At 39.3% G+C, this 18,234-nt stretch overlaps 2 protein-coding genes across 2 annotated transcripts in view; one reads left to right on the forward strand and one right to left on the reverse strand.

Annotated features, from left to right (window-relative positions):
- The window catches only part of LOC134665450 (protein outspread), a 417,047-nt gene that overhangs the window by 315,236 nt on the left and 83,577 nt on the right, over window positions 1–18,234 (forward strand). The window lies entirely within an intron of this gene.
- Window positions 1–18,234, reverse strand: part of LOC134665434 (uncharacterized) — a 579,666-nt gene that overhangs the window by 53,208 nt on the left and 508,224 nt on the right. The window lies entirely within an intron of this gene.

Here is an 18,234-nt window from a genome sequence, read left to right on the forward strand (position 1 = left end):
GACTCGCACTTGTTATTTCTGTAGCTGCCTTAGCTTAATGGAAACATGCATATATGTTTCCATTAAGCTTATCTGAGTAGTCGATATACTGTTTGGTCTTAGGGTTTGTTTTACGTTTAAGCTGCAATTATATTTCATTATTAGGCTTCAACAAATATATGTACAACGTTGCTGCTGGCCTATCTTGGCCTGGTCAAGGGTCAAACTAAAGAGTTATTTTGTAATGTGCAGCAGAAACTAAAATCTTCTGAGAACAATTTTATTTTTAAGAGTGTATGCATAGTCATTGTCACTCACTCAGCCGCTCAGCAACTTCTGCGAACTATAGCTATTGGCGTGGTTATAATCTCCGGTTTCCCCGCAAAATGTTTTACAATCTTTGTTTATGGTGTGGTCATTCTCTGCTCAGCAGAATATTTCCGCTCGACCCTATAGATTGGACTACCAGCAACCTCCGGTTGAAGGCGTCGCCGGGCCCTGATTTACAGCTGACCGTAATTGAGCCAGGACGAGTTGACTGGACTACACTCACTGCTAGGGCCTGAAGCGTGTGGAAGTGGGATGACAAATCTATAGAAGGTCCGGCCGAGTTCGCAAATTGCGGGCATCTTTCTCTGTCACTCTAATTTTTTAAAACTTCATTGGAGTAAAAAAGAAAGATACCCGCAATTTGCGCATTTCGGTTTTCACGGTAGCCCGCACGGTAGGTAGGAAAAAAAACACCTTTTCTTTAGTTTTTAGTTAAGGGCCCCTCTGACTATAATAGTAACATTCCATTTCTAACCGCAGCTGCACTACCGGTACTGAACGCGTCGCTGTCATTGTCAATTTCCATAGTAAAATTGACAGTAATGCAGCTGCGGTTAGAAATGGAATGTTACTATTATAGTCAGAGGGGCCCTTAACTAAAAACTAAAGAAAAGGTGTTTTTTTTCCTCAATACACAACACAAAAAAAGAAGCCGCCGCTGCTGTATCTGTCAATTTACTTGATATAATGAGTGACGGATTGAACCTCATAATCGCGGCAATAATGCGGTATTAGTGACAGATGCGGCGGCGAACGTGACCCATCTTATCAAGCAAATTTGCAGATAGAGCGCCCGCGTCTGCAGCAATGACGTCGCACAGTAATGTGCCCTTAAGGTGACAGTCCATTTCCAACGACAGCAGCGCTACCAATAAGTAACACCGACGCGTTCGTACTAGTAGTGCAGCTGCGGTCAGAAATGGAATGTTACCCTTAGGTTGACCATACATTCAAAAAATCAAAGTAATACTCGTACCTATCATAATTATTTATCTATAATTACTTTTGCCTTATTCTGTCTTATTTTATGATGTCATCTTAATTTTGTATTTTTATCATGTGCATTTGTTTTAATTATAAATCCAAATATATTCCGTATCGTGTTAACATTTCTAAATATGCGTGTACCTTTCACAATAGCGTAGCTATCACATATGTATCCAGCGCGGGCGAGTCTCGCTTGATCACTCATGGAACCGTATTTATGGTCGTATTGTGTTGCAACGGCAAAAGGAAAGTGGGGGTGACACATGCACTGAACTTTTCTTAGGGATTGGCCTAATTTGGTGGCGAAGTCATATTTGTTTTTTGCTGAGGCCTTTGCCAGAATGCCAGGGTCCGCTTTCCTACTTGCTTTCCGCCACTTTGCGCGATCCTGGGCGTCAAATTTTTGTATTGTTGTTTAAAGTGTGTAAACTCATTCAGTGAACTAAAAAAAAACTCAAAAATGCGCGTTTTCCCAGAGGTACCTATCTAGATCGATTTTTCGCCCCCGAAAACCCTCAAATATAACAAATTTCATCGACATCGTTAGAGTCGTTTCCGGGATCCCCGAAATATATATATGAACAAATAAATATATAAAATTGCGATAGGCTGATACTAGAGAATGCTCCCGGTACTGAGTTTGTATGGCGAGAACCGGGAATTCCCGGTTCCGGTACTGTGTTTGTATAGAAAACCAGTACCGAGAGCACTCCCTATAGTTGATACAATTATGTTATATATAATATGTGTTCAAAACGCGAAAGTTTTACATGTTATTATGAGTTATGACACATTTATGTTGTTTAAACCTAATGCTTGAGCCTAAAACAAGAGAATCCTACATGTCGAATTAAAGCCAATGTATGGATAACCGCGAGTGTTTATGGTCCTAACCATAGTGACGTGTTTCCGGCCCACAATGGCGCATTGTGTCACTTCCGGCGCCACGGTCCACGGCGCTGTTTGATGCGGACACCAAGCGGAAGTGTACGAGGGACAACGTATTTTAGGTTGCTTCATTTAAATTAGTAACATCAATAAACATGTGTCATTTTCAAACAAAGGGGTACTTATTGTCGGTTGTCAATAAGGCGCTATTTCCATATAGCTTCAATTTGAAATTAACCTTATCGACAACCGACAATGTGGTACCTTTTGGTTGAAAACGTCACAAATGTAGTTACAATCGCTAGCATGATGTCACCGCTGAGACGTATTTAAACATACCTCATACATTATTGAAATCCGTTAAATCAGCCATTCTCAAAGAGCCGCGGACCCCTAGGGCTCCGCAAAGCCTCTGTAGAGGCTCTGAGAGAAATAAAAACCGGGCAAGTGCGAGTCGGACTCGCGCACGAAGGTTTCCGTACCATAATGCAAAAAAAAGCAAAAAAAAAGGTCACCCATCCAAGTACTGACCCCGCCCGACGTTGCTTAACTTCGGTCAAATATCACGTTTGTTGTATGGGAGCCCCACTTAAATCTTTATTTTATTCTGTTTTTAGTATTTGTTGTTATAGCGGCAACAGAAATACATCATCTGTGAAAATTTCAACTGTCTAGCTATCACGGTTCGTGAGATACAGCCTGGTGACAGACGGACGGACGGACAGCGAAGTCTTAGTAATAGGGTCCCGTTTTACCCTTTGGGTACGGAACCCTTTGGGTATTAATGTACATAAATTTCGTATATTGTAAAAATGAAGGAACTCTGTATTTTATACGTTAAATAATATAGATTGCTTGATTTCTGTGGTATTTTGACCGTTAGCAGCACAATCGTAAACACCACGGTGAAGTTTAAATGGCAGGAAATGCGTTTAATATATTTAATACCAATTAAATGTATATTTACACTCCATAGTTCGCGTAGGTTTAAGTTAAGGCTATTGCGATTTTAAGGCAAATCGTAAATTCGTATAACACCTTATGACCTCACTAAACGAGATTACCTCTCAACACGGAAACGGTAAAACATTTGCATGTAACACGAAATTTCTCCTTTTATTTCAATAATTGAGACATTTTGACGCAATAACAGATTATTTATTAATCATATAAAGTTATAAACAAAAGACAACTCCATTTTTAAAACCGGGTGAAAGCAAACGAAACAATTGCGAACTTTAAAATATGTATCGACACGATAAATTCGAATGGAGTGAGCTGCAATCATCGCCCATTTATAATCGGAATCGATTACGAATATCGATTTTAATTGATCGGCTCTCGTTTTCGACATCGAGATGTTTATCGACCGGGTGATAAACGCGCGTGTGTTTAACCTTTATTTTCATGTTTCTTTATAGTTTTAAATCGATTGTTTTAATTAACTTTTGCTATTTATTGCGCTCTGCTTTCGTGCAGTCAGAGGGAAGGGAAGGATATAATTATTACTGTATCAATAAAGTTAATGTTATTTATATTTAAAGCTTGTTGCATGAACGAAAATTTACGATTATCGTTAAATTGGCGCCAGAAGCTACCTACGAACGAATTGTCATAATTTTTGTTATTACAAACATAAAGGGGCCCACAGATTACCAGTTCGCCGGACGATATAAGTCTGTCAGTTAAATAAACGCAAAACGTGACAGTTCCGAACAGCTGACAGGCTGATATCGTCCGGCGAACTGTTAATCTGTGGGCCCCTAACACACAGCATATTTCTACATTTCAATTTTACCATTTCTTTAGAAATTAATAAAACCGCGGTAAATGAGTTACATATTTATTTATTAGTCTTCGCCAAAAAAATCTATCTCTTTATCATCTCTTAAGCCATAAGGCCATAACAGATATAAGTACGTTCATTCGCATTATTTTCATTCCTTATTAAATTCTTCATCGTATGCGATTACAAGCAGTAACATAGGTGAATAATTAACGGAACTAGATCACTCCAAAGTAAAAAAAAAAGTATGACTGACTTCGCCACATTGACCTTACATATTTATTTATTAGTCTTCGCGAAAAAAAACTATTTCTTTATGATCTCTTAAGCCATAAGGCCATAACAGGATATAAGTACGTTCATTAGCATTATTTTCATTCATCGACTAGGGGGCCTGAATGACCATCGTACAATCGTACATATAACATCGACCATACGAAAATAAAAAAAATATATCGGGATGACAGATGCAACGAAAAGTCACGCGATCTTTTCCACGCATTATTTCACTCACGATTGGCGTTTTCTATCAACGACTGTCACCTTGGCTAGGCCCCCTGATGGAAAAAACGGATAACGGCTCGATATGATCGGGCCACTAATAAATGGAGGAAATAAATACATTGAGGAAACATCGTTGATAACGGGGTCGGGATCAGTGGCTGTGACGGCTGAGCTGGAGTGAAGAGGAAGAGATGAGCGTTTCTGACTTTTTACGAATTTTGCCTTGGTTTTTTTTTTAAATAGAACTTTAAAATAAATAAATAGACTCACCACGCCAACTTTGTACAAACTCATTAAGAACGCATACATATCCCTATAAGTATATACCTACTTGACGTAGCACTTGGCATGGAAACTTAGCCGGGTCCGGGCACAGACAAAACATCCACCAGACTCAACATAGTCGCGCTACCCCCTCTGCCACGCATACGGTAATTTTACTCCATGTTCGAGTCGAAAGTGTCTTTGTGTGACGTCCGTGTCTTTGAACGGACCAATCACATCACGGGACTTCGCTAACCTCGTCCCGCGCACCCCCGCATTTTTGGCATCATCGGTTGCATGAAATAATTGCTCTAAACTCAGTCTAGAGGATTCCTAGTCTATGGGTCCGGGTCTAAATATCTGGGGACAATCAAACAGAGATCGACCTAGCCCTGAACTAAGCAAAGCTCACCGTATGGATACTAGGCGACGAATAGGCGGGGATACGCATGGAAAGTTTCAGCTCAATCTAATAATGGGAAGTGAGCCTAATTTAGCTTGCTAAATTTAACCCAATCATACATAGCTAAATTTTCCATATTTCAAAAATTGCATATAACAATAAACATCGTAAATCTTGGACCATTCACGCCAAGAAACATTTCCAACCTGCGGCTTTGTTTGCATTACTACTATATTGCGAGTATCGATGGTTTTTGTATCGAATAGCGGCCCCGAGCGGCGATTTAGCCCGGCTGCGGTCAGACTGCTATTTTGTTTACCACCTACTTCTATGATCTAAAAACGGTGTCCGACTTTCTAGAAATGCGATCTTAGGTAGATGAAGAAAAACCTTGGATCGTGAATATTATCGGATCGGTTAATTTTTGACCAAATAACTACGACGATGGGGCGGGTGGGCCCAATTTCAAACTACAGAGTCAGAATGTCGTGTTACTACTGCCATCTTTTCCAAATTATTCAAGAAAATATTGATGTTTTCGCGCCCCAGCATAATTTATCAACACTTACAACTTAGTCGATTAACTGTTTTCGATGATTGTATTTCATTTCCAAGCTAGCCAAGTTTTCGTTTAAACCCAGTGCCAGGGTATATAATCGGGTTTTTAAAGTAGGTAAGTATAAAAAAAGTTCAATAATCTGTTAGCATCCGCATGCACGCATACATTGTCAACAACTAGAGCATGGTTTGCATCCAGCGCATCCTCCACGCCCACCTATATGCGGGCCTTAATCTTCGAGGCCTATAATTGGGTCTCACTTGCGTTCCAATAGCATATATTGCAGGCGTATGTTTTGCTCAGGACAACCAGTATAGTTATAGAATCGCGTGCGTTGACTTCTGAGGGCCCACCGCGAAGCACGTTCGACGTGTTGCCTCCCTGTCACACTTACGTACGAATTTATAAGTGGAACAGAGAGGCAACATGTCGAACGTGGTTCACGGTAGGCCCTCTCCCTCTGGTCTGGGGTAATACGCCAAATTCTGCATGCCAACGATAGCTGGGTTGGCTTTCATGCTTGTAATTTACTTTCGGTCAGAGTACCTTAAATTATTGCTACACGTCTTCTCCTCCTACCTCTTTCTTTTTAAATAGGTTGGTACGTTAAATAGACCTCCAGATCGAAGGCTTATTCGCCAGAGTTGGCCTATACTCGGCCACACGGCCGGTAACTAGCGAGGCCTCAATCCTGTGGTGTTAATGAGATGCTCGTGTCACTGCATGCGCGCGCGCAGGGCTGCCGGTTGACGATTAAAATAATTTTTCACCACACCAACTCGGAAAGCCTTACTTTGCACTTCAAAAACTGATAGCAAAGTTGCGTTTTATTCACATGTGAGGCAAAGTAATCAAATGCAAATTTTGAGTTGTTTTCTTATATTTACTGGTAGAATTGACTTTTAAATTACGATTTTGGATGAAAAATATTTGATAACATTCATTTGGGTTTGATTTGGTTTGATTATGTTTGATATTTTACATTTAATATTTGCTTCGGGTTGGTGTGGTGAAAAATTTTGTGTTTCACTCGGGGGCAAATTTTGTTTAACCCTCGTGCTTTGAAACCTTCGCAACGCTCAAGATCCCATTTTTCGAACCACTCGCTACGCTCGTGGTTCAATTTTGGAATCTTTCGCTTGCTCAGGTATCAATATTAGCACGAGCGGTTAAACAACAACTTTGCCCCCTTGTAAAACAAATAACTATTGTAATACATTGTTGTGACGTGAGATAAGTACCGTCAGCAACAATTAGCAGATGAAACAAAGCGCCAAAAGTATCGATTACTTACTCGATTACTTTTTCGTTTAGATGTATCCGAACAGTTCGCATTCAAAGTTTCGTGATGACCACACAAATAAATACCTTACGCGGATTCGAACCCGGATCTCCTGTTTCGTATAGGCAGGGTTACTACCGACAAGAATAGAAGGCTGTGAAAGCCTAATCTCAATTAATCGATCTGGGTGGCTTTTTAGGTTCATTGTATTGGTAACAATCTATTTCTAACCGCAGCGGCACTTCCGGTACTGAACGCGTCGCTGTGATTGTCAATTTCCATAGTAAAATGAACAGTAATGCAGCTGTCGTTGGAAATGGGCTGTCACCTTATGTTTCAGTGTTATAAAGTTTTCCCAATCTCTTCTGAATGAATCTGTTTCGACACAACCCTACACAAGCGACCGCCATTCATCGAATGTGGCACACGTTACCGCGTGACATACACATACTAACGCTAACCGCTTCCTTTATCTTATCTTTTAAAAACATTTCAGAACCGGCCGGCAGGCATATTACCATAAGCGTCTTTTTACCATTTTCGGGTAAACCGGGGAGTTTTGTGTAGGCCGGAGATATATTGTTTTATGGAGTGGCCTTAATAAATTCCCGTCTGTCTAATTTATCTATAATTAAGAATTTTAATGACTTGATATCATATTATGTATATGGTTAAAAGTGCTTTTTTATTTAATTTATATATGTATGTATTTTTGACAGTACAAATTAAATGTGTATATTTTATAAGTAAATAATTGTTTTCGTAAGTATTCGGATAACCTAAGCGGGTAACTATGGGTAATAATATGTAAGTAACATAATTGCAAACAATGGTCTATTATCAAGGGCTAAAGAAAAACATGTACCTATTGAAATTATACTAGCTTTAATTAATTAAAACATTAAAGTAATTACAGCTGCCGTTTGTTTCACTGGAGACGAAAGGCAGAAAACTGTCTAAATAATAAATGTGCAAAACAATTAAACACTCAATTGACTAACAGCATACGCGTACCACCCAAATCGCAGTAAATCCTAGCGGTTCCCAGCGCTGGGCATAAATATAACCTCAATGCTGTTAACCGATCTTAAACCTTATTCCAAATATATAAAGTCCATTGATAGTCAGTTAAGAGTGTTGCTGTTTTAGTAGCCGCAAACCAAACTGAAGAGCGGGGTCATATCTTATCTCTCTTGCTCTAGCTGCGACCACGCGAGTGTGAATGAGAAGTTCTACAACCCCGGTTGCCAATTTGGTTTGCAGAGTGCAATATCAACGTCCTCACTGCTGACTGACGTATTATGAATCTTATTGGCATAGACATAAGGTCCATCTATGTTCAGTGGATGTCGCTTGCCGTTACCACCAGCGACACCAAACGGGCCGCGTGACAAATTCGTAATGTGCCCACTTCGACGGCCAGTGAGATAGGACCGACGCGAGCGTGGGGAAAAAAGAGCGTAAGGTCTATTCTCATTTTTATTAATTTTTATGCACTGAGGAGAGTTTAACCACTGCAGTAATCACCTATTACAGGAGTTTCAAAGAGCTACAAACTTTTATTAAAATTGTCTAAATACTCAATTTTTCCGGAAGGTTGATGTCTTCTACAGTTTTACACCTCGAGGCATATAAATTTTAGTGTAGGTGGGCCGGATGATAAAAGCTTCGTGACAGCGCATTGCTTTAAATATTTCCTTTGTAACATCATAGTTCAAGAGCCAGATAAAATGCTTCTTAAGCCCGAAACACATTTGATTTATAGTTAATATTAGGAATATACGTACAATAAGCGCACTAGTAAAAAGTACTGAGTGTAGCTGAACTAATTTATGATATGTGTCGTCCCATGGGTAAAGGTACCTTATGGCGGTTGGCGCTTACGCTATTATTAACGCCGCTCCAATATTATTACAGCGCTATGCGACGTAAGCGCCAGCCGCCATAAGGTACCTTTTGCCGTGGAACGTCACATATTTATTTACAGCGTAATTAATACAAATGTTGTCCATTGCTGTATGTTTAATAACATTACCTTCCCTTTAACAGTCGCATAATATGTAATTAGATAACATTTAATTTCAGGTATTTTTTCCTAATAAAAAAGAATCGCCACGAAAGAATAGTGTTTTCCCACTTACATCGTTTTGTCTGAAGGTTCGCTTGAAGTAACGAAGGGCCAAGCAAAGCTGGCCAGGACGCGAGGTGGAAGGCTAATTGTTTGGCACAGCGCAGGCGCTGATTTATGACGTCACGCCTTTAGATAGCTTCCGCGTAGGGTCGGAGTTTTTTTGGATTAATAATATATTTTAGAAAAAACATAGTTTTCCATATACTGGGAAGTAACAAAAATACGAAAATTTGACTTCATTTGTAGAGGGAACTATGATAGATGTATATACAAACAGCAACTTTATTAACTAAACTGTCCATCGGTGGACCTTATGCCTTTTGTAATAAGGTGTACGAACTGTCAGTTACCAGTGTGGGCGATGGTATAACGAAACCGAATCCGTACCTAGGTCGGTAGGTACCTAAGACACGTTTCTATTATCTAAGTTATTACCTATTTATTGTAGCTTTATAAGATGTTAAGTACAATTTTAGGAGTAAGTATCTGTTTTATGGAGTTGCTTAAAAGGAAGAGAAATATACTGAACCCAGGTACCAAAAGCTAACAACACAACAAAACCAAATAACAAACTAACTATAACTATTTTAAGACTCAAATATAACTATTTTAAGACTTCTTCCAATACTGTCTTCACGCGGTCAAGCTTCAAGCGGTCGTCGATATTTTGTATATTACTAGCGACCCGCCCCGTCTTCGCACGGGTTAAATTATACACCTAAATCTTCCTCAAGAATCACTCTATTGATAGGTGAAAACCGCATGAAAATCCGTTTAGTAGTTTTTGAGTTTATCGCGAATATACAAACACACAAACAGACAGACGCGGCGGAGGACTTTGTTTTATAAGGTGTAGTGATTGTACATACTAAACAGTATTGGGCGTTTTAGTCAGTATTTCGATAAATATTCATTATTTTAATCACTCCATCTGTTGCAATGCAACCTAGGGTTCAGTTATCTTAATAACCCAATCTGGGGAACGTAAATCATAACTCGAAATACCAGATTTGAGTTAATTATTATGGCTTTTAGTAAATTAGGTTTTGGTTATCAAGTTTAGTATAGGTATTTAATAAATATACTTAAATATCTATAGGTATGTAGTTACATAACTACACATATATAGTGCTGATTTTAATACCTACACTTATTTTGTCAGTTTTAATAATTTGTCAATTTGGGCCATTAAATAACATATCTGTAAACATTTTATTACATTCATATAAGGCCGGCAACGCATTTGTGACCCCTCTGATATTGCAGGTGTCCAAGCGATTCGTCTACTCGTTTACCTCTCTCTTTTAAAAAGCAGACTGTATTTTAATAAACTGACCCATTGACCCATATTCTATTATCCCTAGTCACGACAATCTCATAATAGACCCGATTAGACACCCAAGTCTTAAGTCCCCAACCCGTCACAGGCCCCACGCAGTCTTATCCCTACACACACACAATGCTTATAAAAGGACGTATTTTAACCCTTTAATCGCTATAGACGTCAACTGACGCGCGGCTACAGCCCAATATGAACCTTAGTGCATTCTAACAAGGTTCAGAATGACGCGCCGGCAGCGTTCTAAAATCTAAAGTTTAAACAAACTCATGGTTGTTATGACATTCTTGAATCAAAATATAGGTTTATAAAACACATTTTGCTTGTGAAAGGACGGGTTTTTAAACTAAATTCGTGGCGGTTAAGATCTTTTGGAATAATAGTACTGTTAATAAAGTATCAACGGCTATTGTTGATATTAGAAAGCGTTTGTTTTGATTAGATATGTCCGTTGATTGATGAGATGTGACTAAAACTGTTATAAACAATAAGTTTATAAATCTAGATATAGTTGAACGATATTAATTTCGGCTATTAACATGATTAGCAGCAGAACGAGCGGCAAAAAAATTTTGAACACCTCGCCGGCTTAGCAACTTTTGCTGCTGACTGTACCTGCGGGTTTTACTTGGAACATATTTTTAAAAATGATAATTAATATTTGCAGTAGTGATTTTAAACTTTTCCCTCCTTCTTAAAAGTCACACATGTATTTCCTTCCCTCCTTAAAAGTCACACATATGTATTTAGGCCTGAACCCCACTCACATTTCATTTCAAAACGCACTATCTCAAAACTTTCAGCGCCATCTACAAAGTAATTCCAACACTAATACACAAAATAATTGTACGAACTGTTAAGTAACCCGGCGCGATCAATAACGCCAGCATATTTACATGCGCGCGCGCAGTATAATACATATTCGAACTTTAACAATCTAATCTTGATATGATATTTATTTGACACTCACCATCCGTGTACCTAGAAATTGTAAAACAGTCCTTTAACCCTCTCCTTACTAATTTTCAGCGAACATTGCACCCTCTTTAGGGACGAATTTTGGAATTAAATGTAGGTATACTAAGTCTTATTCCAGGCAATAAACTACATGTGTACCAATTTTGGTAAAAACACTATAGTTAGTTCGTTTTTTTAGCATTAGAAAGAACTCCACAGAAGCAAGCGTGCAGTTTTTATCAGGCTCTAATTGTTAATAATTATTAAATTATCTAATGTAACATGGTCAATACATATAATTTACTTCAAATTATTACCGCTAAAAGTGCTGGATTTGAAACCACACGCTTACTTCTGCGAAGTTATTTCTAATGCTAAAAAAATGGACTATAGCAAGATAGAGTCAGTGCGGAAAGAGAAGAGTCGTGAAATGTATGGGGTCCAATACATTCTACGACTCTTCTCTTTTCGCACAGACTCTACGCTGCGAGTAATGAAACTTTTCAAATGAATATCCAATTAATATTTTTAACGCTCGAATTGGCCTTCTAGACCCAGACCGGTTGCAACAGCCTGATAGTCCTCTGACAACTAGTATATTTACAGTTCAATATATATTTACGATTAGTAAATATGTCCGTCCGTAAGCTGTAAATGTCCATTGGCTTTAAATGTCTACTGTGTAACTATTTCTTCCGTCTGTCGGGGAAGACGGTCGTAACCATAACCTTGAAGAAGTAATGGTCAATTGGTCACTGGCAAGGTAGACGGCGAAATAACTAATGACTAGAACCCAGGGGACCTGGTAGTACATACACTGAGGGCCTACCGCGAACTACGTTTGACGTGTTGCCTCTCTGTCGCTTTTGTAAATTCGTACGTTAGTGTGACGGGGAGGCAACACGTGTAACGTGCCGCCGCCGCCATACAATCCAAATTACGCTCTCATTTAAAAACGATAATTTGAAATAACATGAAGTTGGATATGAACATATAGTTTTTGTTGCTAAAAATTGTTATACTTACAAATACATACATACAAGTCATACAACATTTTATTACATGATCTGCAACGAATACTTAGTACCAGACATACATAAGGACAGCTTTAGGTCAATGTGGCTAATTCCGTCATAGGGCCTATTACGTCTAATTTTAATTTTAATTTTCTTTATTTAGGATTACCAACAGGTAATACATCTTACATGCTCTTAAATCTATATAACAATCATGACTGATCCTTATCTAATTATAGGTAACAACAACTTATATAAGTGTCTTGTATATGTGAACAATACTGAACATGAGATAAACTTATAGGTAAATGAATGAATAGGTACCAGTACATTACGACTACGAGCGTATATTTCTTTGATTTTCTATCGTAAAAACCATTTGCTTTTAATCGCTGAGACTAAAAGCAATCGCTGCTCTGTCGACGAAATTATCAACGTTGTTCGTTATTCGAGAAAAACGCTACTGGTCGGAATAGTCCCATGACGAAAGCCATATTGACCTTAGATGTTTGTTTATTACCTACTTGCATGTTCATGTCAAATTTCATGTTATTTCGGAATATCGTTCGATTGTATGGCGGCGTCGTTCGTGTGACTCTTAACATCAGTATAGTACTGATAAGTTTACAAAGTACAAGTAATCTTCTACAGGACTGAATATACAATCACGGCGTACTATAAACTCAGCAGTTCCAGCCCTAAATAAGGTCAGAAGCCTGTTATGTAAGGAATACTATGCAAACTACACCGAATACTAAACCACTGTCAATCGCACTACCATCTTGATTCACAAGTCATTGTCAATTCAACAGTACAACTACTTTACTTCTCAAACTTGCCATCTCTCCTCGTTGGAAAGTAAACTTTAATTTAACTGCGACAGGGTTGATTTTAGAAGTACATTCCCTAATGGAATGGAGTGGTCGAAAGGGTAAACAGAGCGTTTGATTGGACTGAAGTACGGGTGTAATGGGGCTAGGAATGCATTCATCGGGCTGTCTTGTACCGGTCCTGAAAATTATGGGCGGGACGGAGGGAACCGTTGCGTAATCTTAAAGCTACGGTCATACTAAAGTTCCAAGTTTGCTTTTCTGTTTAACCCTTAAATCAACAGAAAACACGGAAGGTAATGAGTTTAGACGTCCTCAGTGCTCAATAGTAGCAGTGATCCTGGTTAAGAAGATACAAAAGGAAGGTCAAAGGGTTCCAGTATTTCGAACGTTGCCGAATTAAGGGTTAAAAGTCTCTCTCTTTCTCCTTCTTCTTCTTTTCGCGTCGAGGTTCCTTTGTGATTCTCTTGGTGTTTATTATTCCCATCGGATGGGGGGTTTGCTTTCCTTGTTTGCCACCTGTTAGATAATATCCTGTATATTATTAACTAATGGTACTCATAAATAAAATGCCCTTCTATTTTCACCTGACACTGTTATATTATTACTGTAAACCCAAATTCGATAGCGCTTAATAACGCTTGCGCATTCCGTGCGCGCCCTTACCCTGCGCGTACGACGAATACCTACGTCAAATTAGACCATTTTCGGACGCGAAAGTGCTGTTATAAATCCAATTGTCTCATTGTTTCTACGAGCCAGATCGCTTTTGTATCGGCACGTTTGTTCCGCGTTACTGATAACATCTATTCGCTATTATTTATGAGCAACTAGCAAAAACCCACATGGTATCTAGGAAGTTATATGCGGCTCTGGCTACTGCACACATATCCACTTACACTACTAACTACTAAAGAACTAACAGCATCTGCCCTGGTCAAGACCAAATTACATGCTGAATTCTTGCTAGGTAGACATTTTTTCCCTGTTTTCGAAACCTACTAAACCATCAACTTGTAATTGCAGTAGATCTTAGCATGCTTCCTTATCTTATTAATCAGGGCCGAGATGCAATCCTCAACGAAATGTGTTTTTGCTGCAGTCGGATGGGCGCGGAATCCCGTTGCAGTTCTATTTTCGAAACGTCGGCGCGCGGGCGACGGTCGTCAACCGAACTATTTCGAAGTCCGGTGCGCCGGCGCAAGATATGGACGATCAGGGATTTTAATAACTAAACTTCCGTGATACACAGACATATTAAAACGGGTCATCTACGTATTTTAAGACGATGATTGTTCGATATGTTACGGAGCAAAACATGTCATGTGATGTGATCGACTTAAAGTACGCGAGTGACCCATTTTAAAACTCATAGCTACTCGTATATCTAATAATTCAGGGATATCTTGTCGACTTCGATTCGATTATTTTCTTCTTTCTAGGATGTATGTTTCTTGATTTCTGCTTTAAAGAAAAAAATAAAATTCATATAATTGCTGAAGTGAACCGAGTTTTATTCGAAACCACGTCTGTGGCAAACAAGCATACATTTGAAAATTCATATTCCAGAACCATCGCTTTGCATTTACAATAGGTACAGTTGTAACTAAGTGGGAGACATTTTCAACACATACTGACACGACCCCATCGTTAGAAACAAGAGCATATGTAGATAATACTGGAAAACCTTTCATCATCATCATCATCATCTCAGACATAAGACGTCCACTGCTGAACATAGTCCTCCCCCTTGGATCTCCATACGTGCCGGTTGGAAGCGACCCGTATCCAGCGTCTTCTGGCGACCTTAACAAGGTCGTCTGTCCATCTCGTGGGTGAAAGTCCTACGCTGCGCTTGCTAGTCCGTGGTCTCCACTCCCAAAGACAAACAAATAAAATAATACAAAGAAAATAATACCCTTTATCTGTTCTGGGCGCATTTTGCCAAGAATTGGCTTGATCTGTGCGCGTTGAGTGTGTTGCCCAAGTAATTCGATATATGTACTTAATATTTGCATTTCTAGGGCATTAACGATGAGCCACCGTACGTGTTGGACATAGAGAAACCACAACCGTTTTACTTGTCGCTGACTATATCGATATCTTGCTATATAGTCCGTGGTGTCCATTCGAGCACTTTTCGATCCCATCGGCCATCTTCTCTGCGTACAATGTGGCCTGCCCATTGCCACTTCAGCTTGCTATGCTTGCTATGTCGGTGACTTTAGTTCGTCTACGGATCTCCTCATTTCTGATTCGATCACGCAGAGAGACTCCGAGCATAGCCCTCTCCATAGCTCGAAACCCTTTATTGGCCAAGAACTCGGTCGTCACAAGTCATAACGGGTCCGCTATCTCATCACTTGCTTGCACCGCTTGCACATTTGCATACCGCTAGGATGGCAGGTCACACGATAAACGCAGCCGGACAAGGTCACAGGTGTGCAATTAGTCGTGTTGATTGGCGGCTGCAATCTGGCTTGCATCTTGATTGAACAGGAACACAGCGCATGCGAATGGTGTGTGGGCGGAGCCAGAATTTCCCGCCACTATTCCCTGTTGTATTCTTATAACCTTTCGCGTCAAATGATGACCATCATCATCATCATATGATAGTTCATTTTATATGGAGTAGCTATCACGTAAAATGTTTAGTTTGTCTACAAAAATTTTAACACCCACCCAAACATTTTCTTCTTCTTCAACCTAGCGTTTTCCCGGCCTGGCGCCAGGGTCCGCTTTCCTGCTTAATCTTCTCCACTTTGCCCGGTCTTCGGCATCCTCAGGTGTGAGATTGTTCTCTTCCATTTCAGCACCTAAACATTTTAACATTCAAAAATGTTTTTGGACGTATAGCACATTCATTTATTTAGAAATGTAACATTTAAGTAATAAAAATATGTATTTCTGCAATTATTTTTTTAATTTAAGGCATACTAAAAGATACTTAAAGGAACTGTCATAGGGACCATCATTCGACACGAGAGGCATAGGGGAGCTCTATGCAAGGAGGAACCTAAAGGTGACAGTCCATTTCCAACGACAGCTGCATTACTGTCCATTTTACTATGGAAATTGACAATAACAGCGACGCGTTCAGTACTAGTTAGTGCAGCTGCAGTCAGAAATGGAATGTTACCATAATTCATTTCTAGATGTTTACTAAGAATTTTGTGAAATCAGAAATTAGACCTAGCACTAGCTCGGCGACCGACAACATGAATATAAGTGGGAGGATTACTTGGATTAGCGATAGATACAGTAGATGACAAAAATATTGATGTTAACCCATGCAGGCTGATCAAATTATTGGAAAATCACGGTCCCACAGCCACAGCATATCCAAAATCTTCTTCCTGACGTTATCCCGGCATTTTGCCACGGCTCATGGGAGCCTGGGGTCCGCTTGACAACTAATCCCATGATTTGACGTAGGCACTAGTTTTATCACAGCATATCCAAAATATACCAAATATTTCGCAATGACCTTTAGGTTTTGAAATGCTCATCATATATTTAATTAGAGCTCCTTATTTAAAAATAAGTGAATCGTCGTCAGTTTAAACCAATTCAACATAAGAGGGAAATAGTTGTCGACTTCCTGACTCGTACGTCAAATATGTGTTCACACTATTGCACCTTACTCCATTGTGATAAGGCGAAAATTGTATACATATATTTGACTAGAGTAACATCTATTACGCATGCTCCTGCGCACTCCATCCGACTAATTGCCGGACCTGTGACCCTGCCGGTCCGGTCCCGACAGTTATCCTAGCGGTATGCTAATATGTCCTCTCTTGACGTGCATTTACTTGCAAGATGTCAGCGTGACTCATGCAGTTTCCTGAGAAAAACTCGTTTACATTCTTACATAAATGTAGCATAATATTTACTGTCGGTTTGAATATTTACAGCATGCGATTAATTTTAAAACAAATTGCGTATTCCAGGAGTCTTTAAACGGTATTTGAAGTTAATTATACAATAAATACCTGTTAAAACATCTTACGACCACTAAGACTCCTAGTCTTGACGATGTGACTGATAAGATAACGATTATCATTTCATCTCTGTCTCATCGCTATACTCACCCCAATACCAAGTGGCAACTGAGGTCATAATGCTATCTCCTTTACCCTTGTAAAGACCAACCAAGAGTAAAAGAGATGGCATTATGACTTCAGTCGCCAGTTGGTATTGCGGCTACTATAGTTGAGGCAGAAAAAATCCCAGCACCTCCACCATCTCGACTTACACCTTAAAATATACCTTAGCCGTATACATTTAGAGTTGATTTTCGATTGTAGTTTTATAGTAATGAAAAGGCTTGATTTAATTGCTAGTATTTAATGAACTGTTAACTAATAGTGCGTGTCAGAGTGAGGTATGGCAGAGCTGATGGGAACAGGCCAGTGCCTACAGAGAAATAGCTTAGAGCTATGGAGCTTTATCAGAACACGGGAGCCATTTGGGGTCATCCATTAATTACGTTACACGAATTTTTAGGTTTTTTGACCCCTCCCCCCCTCCTTGTCACACTTGGTCACATTTGGCAAACCCCTCCCCCCTAGTGTGACGTCACATTTTTTTCTACGAAATCGCCAGATCGAATTAAGTAAGTACCTAAGTATTATTAATATTTTATCATAATATTTTTGCCGATATAAATATTAGTAATTTTATAACCCAAAACTGCTTAGGAAAGAAAATTAAACGAATAAAAACGATTATCGTTTTAAAAACTTGTTATTGAAATGTACAGCGAATAAAATAATTTAAATAAATTTTCGGTTACTGATGAAGTTAAAGTGACGTCACAAAGTTTGTGTCTCCCCCCTCCCCCATGTCACAATATGTCACATTTTCTTGACCCCCTCCCTCCCCCTAAACGTGTGATGTAATTAATGGATGACCCCTTTGCGGGTTAGCGGTGTAATTTATTTTAATTAATTATGTGGAGTTATTGTATCTGTGGT

This window comes from Cydia fagiglandana, chromosome 6 (assembly GCF_963556715.1).
Source record: "Cydia fagiglandana chromosome 6, ilCydFagi1.1, whole genome shotgun sequence".
NCBI classification, from domain to species: domain Eukaryota; kingdom Metazoa; phylum Arthropoda; class Insecta; order Lepidoptera; family Tortricidae; genus Cydia; species Cydia fagiglandana.